Below are 11,474 nucleotides of genomic sequence, written 5' to 3' on the forward strand. Positions count from 1 at the left end.
AGACAAAGAGAAAGAATGAGAGGTTACATTTTTCATGAGATCAATTTAGTCGCATATTTCATGCATTACATACATGATTTGCTCCCATTGCAGGTTCCAGCTGAAATATGCCCTGATGCCAAAAATTCCAGTCATTTTAACTATAACTCACTGAAATGCAAACACAAAATCACAGTGGAGCTTCCTAAAGGACCGGCAGTTTCTCTGACTCATCTGGTGTGCTGTAGGTAGATACATAATCACTGCTGAAGCTGTGTCCACATTCCACTACTGAGCATGTCAATTCAGAATCGGTTTATTTATTCAACACAAAGTGTTGTGTCGTGTAGAGTGACATAGAATAAATCAGACTTTAAAACAAAAGAATATGGTTCCTGGGGAGGGATTTGGCTCTGCCCACTCAACGGCAGGCACAATAGAAAACGTATATAGTAAGTAACAGATCTAGTACCTTCCATCTCAACGAGCCATGTATTGAACGCAACACCCCGGCCCCACCAGTCTGTGATCGGAGATCCGCTCTTCAGTTTGCATTAGCAACGTGTCTTAAGGGCTCCTGAGAAACAGTGCCTTATTCTTTATAGATGAGCGGGTAATAAAAGAAACAGTGGTGTGATTAACGCACCGGGCTTTAGGGATGAGGACACGGATGTTACAGAGCCTTTGTTTTCCATTAAAACAGAATTAATTAAGGTATTTAAATATTGAACTGCTCCTACTGTATAATTAGAAATGTCCTTACAGACTCTTTGATGTAAGAACATGTAAGTTATGGGGTCGCTGTGGCCCACAAACCTGCAGCGTTTTAGTGCTGGGAGGAGTTTCACGTAATGACAGGAGAGGGTCAGATGTTTGAAGGATGTGGATGAGACGTTGGGGAGGCGTTGGTGACATGTTGGTGAAATGTTGGGGAGATGTTAGATAAATGTGGGAGAAATGTCGCATAGATGTTAGATAGATGTTAGACAGATATAGGAAAAATATTGGTGAGACGTTGAGAAATATCAGTGACATGTTGGTGACACGTTGGTGAGATGTAGGTGAGATCAACACGCCTATCATGGGAACGTCCAGGACAGCTCCCTACAGCGTGTGAAAGTCCTGAAGGTGATTTTTTGGAACGCTGGCACACTTGCAGCGCATCAAATTGTAGCTGAGCAGCATGCTCAAGGGTAGTAACGCACTCTCCTGCCACACATCTGAATACCTGGAAACAACCAGGAATGTTTCAAATAAATGATTGAATTGGATTGACTCTCATCATGAATGAACTCTGTTGTGGGATCAAGGAGGGGCGGGGTCAGGCAATTGTCCTCGCAGAGGAGGCGAGGCAGGTCCGAGGGAGGCGAGGCAGGGCCGAGGGAGGCGAGGCACGTCCGAGGGAGGCGAGGCAGGTCCGAGGGAGGCGAGGCAGGGCCGAGAGAGGGGAGGCAGGGCCGAGGGAGGCGAGGCAGGGCCGAGAGAGGGGAGGCAGGGCCGAGGGAGGCGAGGCAGGGCCGAGGGAGGCGAGGCAGGGCCGAGAGAGGGGAGGCAGGGCCGAGGTAGGCGAGGCAGGGCCGAGAGAGGGGAGGCAGGGCCGAGGGAGGGGAGGCAGGGCCGAGGGAGGCGAGGCAGGGCCGAGGCCCCGGGGCTTGATCCCATTACAGGGAGGGTGATGCAGGAATGCTCAGCCAGCATTCTCGGTCATCTCAACAACCGCTCTCTCAGGGAGAAAACCACCCCTACACTGAGGAACTGTTCCTAGAACAGCCCTATCCCCAAGACCGACCGTCCTGCAGAGCTGAACGACTATCGACCCACGGGCCCACAGGCACACGTGCTCAGTGGAGGGCGCGGTGCTGACTGTATTACATCCCACCTACTGTCATACACGTGCCAGGATCCAGTTTGTGGAGTCGTCCTCGGCCTTCCACTGCATGCTGCCCCACATCCTTGGTGCCGAACCCAGGAGCTGCAGTCGGACCTGGTCCTGAGGACGCTGGATGTCCCCCTCACACAGGGAGCAGTTTGTCAGGGTCAACAGCTCCACCTCTCTTGTCGTGCCCACATCCACCAGCCAGGGGGCAGTGACCTCCCCAGTCCTGCTCTCGCTGCGTACCGACGAGCCGTGGGGCTCGGACAGCGCGAGCAAGGCCGGATGACACCGCATCGGTCGACGACTCCGACAGCCCCGCCCGTTTTGAGGAGGAAGCAGAGAAGCTGTACCAGCGGTGTCAGGAACTCTCTCTGCAGATTCAACTTGACAACGACAGAAGTGCTCATCACAGGAGTCCCTACACCCAATAACTCCCCCCCCCCGAGCCCCCTACACCCCAAAACTCTCCACCCCACCCTGGTTGGTGTTGGCGGAGAGGAGTCTGACAGGCTAAGGTCGTCAAGGTGACACATGCAGGTTTCTGATGACTCAGGTTCATTATGACAGAGCAACCACAGCCACTAGCTGCTTCGAGCTGCTCTCTACGCCAGCTACATCTCAACCAGCCGGACATGGTTATGAGGAAGAAAAACAAGACTTCTTTCCAAAAATGTACCAGAAAATGAGTATGGCAGTGCTTCAGCAAAAGCTCCTAACAGGCTGTCCTGTCTCCTTAAGTGCCAGTGAATTATCGCAAACACTGGTGCTTTGCAACTGCTTGAGGACAAAAATGAAAAGCGGACCACAACATTCAGTGGCTGTAACATTTTCCATTTCTACTCAGAAACTTTGAGGTTGTTGGCAAATGGATAATGGGATTTTTTGTGTTTGGAATTCAATTCAGCATTCATGAGATGTTCTTCTGAACAGCTCTCCAGCTCTGGTCTCCAATCATAGTTAACATCGCCTTCATGTGTCGAACGGGAAAACGTCTCCTGATGAATACATGTGTAACCTTGCAGTCTCTGACTGTTCATCTCTAAACCTGCAGTATTGTATCTGCAAAGAGGGCAGAGGCATGTGTTAAAAGCATACAGGTGCATCACGGATCAGTCGAAGCACATGTGTTTGGAGTGCCCGCTGATGTCACACTTTGAGAAAGGTTGGTGAGAAAAAAAAAAAAAGTCAGCCGTATCAAAGGGCGCTCCCGTTGGCCGTTTCTGTACACGCCACCATTTATTATTCATTGACTCCCAAACAAAGACAACAGAAAGCACAATATCCACAAGCCAGGCCGGCCAAGAGACCGGAAGGACATAGATGAGACCAATTCAGCCCTCCTTCAAATAACCAGTCTGAATGTTTTGCAGTGGTGTGAATGCAAGAGCAGCTTTTCTTAGTGGGCCTGAGCGTCTTGAAGGCAGGATGGTTAAGCTTTGTGAACTGGGATGCAAGCCAAAATGTCACACCCCTTCCTTCAAAGCCCCTCCCCCTAAATGAACATGAATGCTCTGCCTGACTACTGCCGGGAGATAGGTAGTTAGGCCCGTCCAATCATTGCATTCGCTTCGAAATCTGTCCAATCATTAGTGCCAGTCCGACCTTAATGATTTCGTCGCGTTTATTAGAGTCCTGCGACACCCACTGATACCGGATTGATTTTTATTTTACTGCCAAACCTTTAGATGTATTGGTTGAGAGAGACAAAGAGAAAGAATGAGAGGTCACATTTTTCATGAGATCAATTTAGTAGCATATTTCATGCATTACATTCATGATTTGCTCCCATTGCAGGTTCCAGCTGAAATATGCCCTGATGCCTAAAATTCCAGTCATTTTAACTATAACTCACTGAAATGCAAACACAAAGTCACAGTGGAGCTTCGTAAAGCAGTTTCTCTGACTCATCTGGTGTGCTGTAGGTAGATACATAATATACCTTTTAGTAGTTTATTTCAGCAAATATGAAAAAAGTGCTTCTCAACAACATGACTTACCCTGCCTTTAATGCCTCTTTCTTCCTAACGAGAGGCAGTCTTGACGCTGTTTGCCTATCCTCTGTTCGTCCTGCCAGCCACGCTAAAGTCTGACTGACAGGAAGTCTACCTCTGGCACCACACACTACAGTCTGACAGACAGGAAGTCTACCTCTGGCACCACACACTACAGTCTGACAGACAGGAAGTCTACCTCTGGCACCACACACTACAGTCTGACAGACAGGAAGTCTACCTCTGGCACCACACACTACAGTCTGACAGACAGGAAGTCTACCTCTGGCACCACACACTACAGTCTGACAGACAGGAAGTCTACCTCTGGCACCACACACTACAGTCTGACAGACAGGAAGTCTACCTCTGGCACCACACACTACAGTCTGACAGACAGGAAGTCTGCTGGAACTCAACCCTGCTTAGTGCCCAGTCCAGTCTGGTCAAGCTGTTGTTTCCATGTGGCCATGTTCACACCTGTGTGATTTGAGATGACCTTTGATCATGGGGAAGATGAATATCAGAAATTAGGTCAGGCAGAGGGAGGCAGACTCAGCTTCTGACAAATTGGTGTGTGTGTAGGTGTGGGTGTGTGTATGTGTGTGTATCTGTCTGTGTGTATGTGTGTGGTGTGTATGTGTGTGTGTGTTGTGTATGTGTGTGTATCTGTCTGTGTGTATGTGTCTGTGTGTGTTGTGTATGTCTCTGCATCTGTGTGTGTGCATGTGTGTGTTGTGTCTGTGAGTGTGTGTGTGTGTGTGAAACTGTTTACTCTCGGTCGAACTCTCGGTCGACTTTGACAGAAGCGGATGGGTGGGGTTTGTTTTTCCTGCCGACCCCGGATCCTGAATAATGAAATGGGACGAGCGAGCTCTGCTCTGGAGAGTGACTGGGAGAGAGGCGAGGGGCGTTCAGGCCAGCGCGTCTTGACAGACTGGGCCCTCTCCCTGGACGTGCGAGGCCTCCCAAGCAGGCCGCTCTGGGCTGGGACCCAGTCCCTCTTTCACACCCAGTCCAGCGAGCCGCCGTCGCCCAGTCCTGCTGGGAGGACGCGTCCACAGCAATGCTGCTTCCTCCGGGACGGTTCCCACGGCTGTCGGGCCTGGGCGGGCCTGGTCCTCAGGTCACGCACCTGACGGCACTGTGAATGTTCTCACAGTGCCGTCTTGACTTCAAATCACACATGGGGAGCGTGTGTGTGTGGTTGTACTGTGTGTGTGTGTGTGTGTGAGTGCACTGTGTGCGCGTACTGTGTGTTTTTCACCTTCAATGTCCAACTGCGCTTCTGGCTCAATAAATCAATCAGTCCTTTTTTAAGGAAGGACAGACACAACTGAAGTAGGACGTTTGTAGGACAAGCCAGAGCAGCACACGCTGCAGACAAACATCCAGACGTTTAGCACTCCCCTGGAGGCCTTCACAGTGGCAGGGAGCTCTGTTCTGGGATTCGCTCGGTTAACAAGTTTGCAAGATGGCACTGAGAAGGATGTGGCAGACATATTTGTTTCTTTCCTGTCGGCTTGTTTTTTCCTCGCTGCATGAAACAGCCATTGCTTTCCAATTGATGGTTCTCCTGCTATCTCCACACACAAGCTCTTAGATGTATAGCAACTAGTGAAGTGAAGTGTAGAGAAGTGAAGTGAGAAGAGAAGACAATTACCATGAGGCAATTAAGTCCAGTCTTTGACAGCTCTTGTAAAAAACACCACTGCGACAGGTAGGTTTCCCTGTAGCCGGCGGTAATGAGAGGCGATCAGCTCGGCTCACATCTCTGCTTGCACCCCCTCTACCTGTTTTCACGCATCACTTCCTGTTTTGACAGGAAGTTGACCCTCCAGGTCCACATCCTCATTAATTAAGAGGGAGCAGTTCACTTGAGCGCTTGGTTCTACTGCATTTCCCATGTTGCCATGTTTAAGGGTAGACAGCGAGGATATACAGGGCATACAGGTTGTCTTGGAGGTGGAAGGCTCACTTTATTCTAGAAATCCATAGAATCTCATCCATAGAAAGCTGAACGCTTTTTTATCGACAGGGTATGCCCAGCACCGCTAGTTCTGGCGGGATAATGGTAAATTGATGAGATGGCAAGAAAGGCGCTGATTAATCAGACAGGAGTGTTTCGGAAAGCATCAAGGGGCTCAACCATACCTTTCGATCACTGTTCAACCTCCAAGACCCTGCAAGTGAACATTCAGTACATGTTCCGAAAATGTCTGTTTGGTTTCAAAATGTATCACAGAGGGTCAGTCGATATAAACCAAATACACTACGACTTTCTTTCTAAACTGCTTTAGCATGTAGGAAAAGGACTCATGCCTGACACAGACAAAGCTTGGTTCAGCTGGCTTGTGCTGTCTCAGTCAATGAGAACAAAGTCCTGTTGCATAGAATTAGTCATCTCATACGTCTTCTACGGATCATCTCCCTCCCTCTCTCCCTCTCTCCCTCTCTCCCTCCCTCTCTCCCTCCCTCCCACTCATCCTTTCTTGCTCCCTCCCTCCCTCCCTCTCTCCCTCCCTCCCTCCCTCCCTCCTTCCCTCTCTCCCTGCCTCCCTCCCTCTCTCCCTCCCTCCTCTCTTCATCCAACAGGTGGCTGTTGGACGAAGGTGCCACAGCCCACAGGCGTTTAAAAAACACACATGCTTGTACCTCACCCTTCTGACATAAATCCAGGCAGGAAAGAGAAACAAGTATCGATCCCTCTCTGGGAGCTACTCGCGTTCCAGACCCTTCCCTGCATCTGCCTGCCGTAATGCCCTGGTCCAACAGACGCCAATAAGCTGTCATTCATTATCTTCCCACACGATATCACTGTGCCAGCAACATATGTCACAGCGGAAGCCCCTCAAAAGAGGGCGCCTCGATGACCCCACAGCCGTGTGCTCGTTAGGGAGGAGACTCCTAGCTGGACGGGAGAGCGACGGAACGCTAAACGGAGGATGAAATCCACCTGGAGGACGCCGCCAAACCTCGTTATCTGCGAGGCAGTGGAGCAGGGCGTCATCAGCATGGGGCGTGCCCAGGCCCGCTGGGATGAGGCCCGACGCGAGGCTGGGCGAGCTCGGATTCAATCACCCGTGTGGTCCCTGGCCCTGGCCCCTAACTCCTCATCCGACTGTGACCTCGGGGGACGGGGTCTGCGACGCCAAACCCTGACCAGGAAATAAATAACTAGCAGACTTGTTCATGCTCTGTTTGGTGTTTTGTTGTGGTGGGGTCAGAGGTCACTGCAGACTGCAGAGGGGCTCAGAGCATGAAGACAGCTCTGTGGTTAACACGTCAGGGTACAGAAAATATACCAGAGCCAGTGTATCCTCTCACTAAATCCTGCCCTCATACTAAGTCCTTCCTAAAGAAGTATCAATATAAAATAAAATGTTTCATTTTAAATGGTCTCATTAAATTGTCTGTTGTGCACTGCATTGGTACCTTTTTTCCCCTCAAAACAACAACAAATTAACACATCTTGCATAGCCAAATGGGTTTCAATGGGTTTCATCACTTGACAGCTCCTCATCATATGCCAGTCATCATAAGCACTCCATCATTCAGCAGCGCCATGCTGCACAACACAACAACATTCTGTGAGAAGAGTCCACCCTTCCACACCCCCCTTCCTCCTCATCCCTCCATCCCACCATCCAGAACAAACGCGTTCATCCTGCCAAATGGCAGTCTCCTCTCACCCTCTCTGCTAATCCTCCCCCACCACCGCTTCCTCCCCCCCCTCCCTCCATCCGTCCTCCAAACGTGTCACCTCGCGTCAGAGCAGAAAGCTACAATTATTGCACTTCGCTAACTGTTGACACAACAACACAACAGCCAAGGCTCTTCCTCGTCACCGCGGCGGCGGAGCGCGCGGCTGAGCGCGTCAGGTCTGAAGAGAGAAGAGAAGGCTTCTTTGACTAGGAGGGGGTGTGAACCCCCCCCCCCCCCCCCCCCCCCAGCACCTGCTCCTCGCCAGCTCTGCCGCGCTGCTTGAGAGGGCAAGGATCTGTGGGCACAGCGGGCGCCCCGTCGCCACTGAGCCAGAGCTGTCAGTCAACGTCAGGAACGAGCAGGCACCGCACGACTCATTAAAAAATCACAAGTGGCGCGAGGGAAGCTTCCTGGCTCCCATCGAGGGATTACAGAGCAGGTTCGACAACCGCATCCTGAGCCACCGTCTCTGGGACGCAGATCGCCGTGCGTGGTTTGGTTCTCATTGGTTCAAAACGGACAAACCTGAAGCGTAACTCTGGTCCTGGGCGATTATCTTTCTGTTCACTCAAGTCTTTTCTGTCTTGATACGATCATATTTCATCATTGCATCCTCCTTCGTTCAATCTTGCTTACCGACGGTTTTACTGCTCTCTTTGAGATAAAATGGTTCAGAAGCCATCTACTTCATTGTTCTGTTCAGTGCTCGAGTGACTCTTGCTGTAAAATACGGACTAATTCAGAAGGAAAACTGTATTTTAATAGCTCATGAATGTTAAATATTGAGCATGGCAAGGACTACAGTTCTCTAATTGTAAATAAGCCTTGCCAAATATGTTGGATGCAGGGCAATCACAATCTGATTAATGTTTTATGGGAGACTGTGTGTATGAACTAAGCTGCACACATCTATATTCTGTTTATATGGTCATAAATCTAGCTGCTCTGACTTGGAGGGGTGTGACATTTGTTCAAACTTCAGTCTGTGATAGGAATATATATGGAGAAAGAGAGAGAGAGAGAGAGAGAGAGAGAGAGAGAGAGAGAGAGAGAGAGAGAGAGAGAGAGAGAGAGAGAGAGAGAGAGGGAGAGAGAGAGAGATAGATAGAAGAGGGATAGATAGATAGATAGATAGATAGATAGATAGATAGATAGATAGATAGATAGATAGATAGATAGATAGATAGATAGATAGATAGAGTGATGGATGGAGAGAGAGAGAGAAATAGAGATAGATAGAGGCCCATGCAGATAACACTCAGTGTATTTTTTCACTGAGAGTACACAAACATTATTTCCAGGCATCAAGTTTACTATGCGGCACATTCCACCATTCCACTTAACTGACTGACTACTTTAAGCTTTCAAATCCATACAGTCGCTGTTGAATGCACAGTCTCAGTGTCACAGGCCCCCCTTCCACCAACCCACACACCCCCATCCACCCTCCCTAAATTATGTAGTGTGAGCCTGATTCATCTGGAAAGCGAAGGTTTCCGTGGTAACCAAACATTCCAGTCGGTAAAAGCCTGTTATGCCCCAACATCGTGGCGGGTATTTCTGGACCTGCTGGGGGAAAAAATGTGGCATCTCACCACACCTGTGCTAAGCGCAAAATTGATTGCATTAAAGTTTCAATTTCAAAAAACACTGTTGACATCAGCCAGGGCTGGCAAATTAGCTTTAAACCATTTTTTTTTAAGGGAGGCACCTGTCATTTCTCACCAAACCAGGCACACCACCCCCAATGATCACCTGGAGGGAACAGGATGCAGGGACCAAAGACATACTCGAACATGTGATATCACAGGGATGGGTTCAGCTGCTGCACAGCAGAGTGGACAGGCTGAGCCATGTGGGACAAACAGATCCTATTTCCCTCTTCCACTGTCACGTTTCTCTGTGTGGTACTGAGACAGAGACAGAGTGAGGCTCTGGGACGTCTGCTGAGACAGAGTGAGGCTCCGGGACGTCAGCTGAGACAGAGTGAGGCTCCGAGACGTCTGCTGAGACAGAGTGAGGCTCCGAGACGTCTGCTGAGACAGAGTGAGGCTCCGAGACGTCTGCTGAGGCAGAGTGAGGCTCCGGGACGTCTGCTGAGACAGAGTGAGGCTCCGAGACGTCTGCTGAGGCAGAGTGAGGCTCTGGGACGTCTGCTGAGACAGAGTGAGGCTCTGGGACGTCAGCTGAGACAGTGTGAGGCTCTGGGACGTCTGCTGAGACAGTGTGAGGCTCCGGGACGTCTGCTGAGACACAGTGAGGCTCTGGGACGTCTGCTGCGGAGGGGGACTGGAGGAGACGCCGCGAGGCTGGCCTTCCTCACCATGGAAAAACAACTTCTCTCCACCTCTGCAGAGCGCATTTGCAATCAGTTTCCTACCACTCCCCCCAACACACACACACACACACAGGTGTGCGTCACATGACTGACCTTTTGTTGTGGTAAATCGCACATTTCAAAGCCCCTTCAAAAAATCAAAGGCTGTAAGGCCACACAACAACAACAAAAACACTAATGCAAGCGTGGGGAACAAAGCCGAGAGCTTTGAATCAAAGAGCAGACAGAGAAGGACAGGAAGGGAATGGCCATTCAACAAGCGTGCGGAGGGGAAGATTGCCCCGAAAGGCTTCATTTTTCAGACATAATGCATTAGTTGTGTGTTCATTAGATCAGGGCTTTTTACTTGGTGTGACTGCAACACAGTGTGGCCGGAGCAGATGCTTGTGAGGACGAAACAACATACACACCACTACCAATAACAGCGGAAACAACATTCAGGGCACGGAAAGCAACAGAAAAAAATTGAATTTGCCATCAGCGGAGGAATCCAGGAATGATTTGAAGTTAATGTGTTCGTCTGAAGGCAGCCTTTGAAAGCGGCCACGGCCACTTTACAGGGCACCAGACCGTTTGGTCCTTTCATTGGCCGATCACAGGCTTGTGAGGGATCCCCCGGCCAATCCAAATGACCCGGCTGCACACTGGTGACACGCAGCGACGCGGTCCAGAGCATCAGAAGAGCGGGCGGTAATGAGCCGTGGTCGGCAGCGCCGCCAGCAGCGCGGGTCTCCGTGCATACCAAACCCTGATATGAAGGAGTCACCTCCCAACACTCACCCCAGGGGGGATGGGGTGGGGAGAGGGAGGAGAGGGGGAGGAGGAGGGCTGGATGGATGAAGGAGAGGAGGGGGGATGGGGGAAGAAGGGGGAGGGGGCGATGGAGACGAGGGGAGGGGGAGGAGGAAAGGGGGCCACTGTGGGGAGGGAGGAAGGAAGGAGGGGTGTGGTGGGGGAGAGGGGAGGAGGGCAGAGGAGGGATGGGGGGTGCACGGAGGGAGACTAGGGAAGAGAAAAGATTGAGAAGAGGGGACAGGAAAGAAGGAGGGATGAAGGGAGGGAGGGATGAGGAGCAGAGTACATCAGGGTGGTGTTGTGGGGGGTTTGTGAGGAGCATGGTTTCACAGACAGTGAGAATCAAGTGGCTAACAGGTGTGTCGATCCTCCGACCTAACCCACCAGGTTCACTTCACACGGGGCTCCGGAGATACCGGAGGATAACACCTCCAGGATACCTAGGGCTTCTCTGTACCCCAACAACTCCAGGATACCTAGGGCTTCTCTGTACCCCAACAACTCCAGGATACCTAGGGCTTCTCTGGACCCCAGCACCTCCAGGATACCTAGGGCTTCTCTGGACCCCAACACCTCCAGGATACCTAGGGCTTCTCTGGACACCAACACCTCCAGGATACCTAGGGCTTCTTTGGACCCCAACACCTCCAGGATACCTAGGGCTTCTCTGGACCCCAACACCTCCAGGATACCTAGGGCTTCTCTGGACCCCAACACCTCCAGGATACCTAGGGCTTCTCTGGACACCAACACCTCCAGGATACCTAGGGCTTCTCTGGACCCCAACACC

This window comes from Hypomesus transpacificus, chromosome 11 (genome assembly GCF_021917145.1).
Source record: "Hypomesus transpacificus isolate Combined female chromosome 11, fHypTra1, whole genome shotgun sequence".
Classification (NCBI taxonomy): domain Eukaryota; kingdom Metazoa; phylum Chordata; class Actinopteri; order Osmeriformes; family Osmeridae; genus Hypomesus; species Hypomesus transpacificus.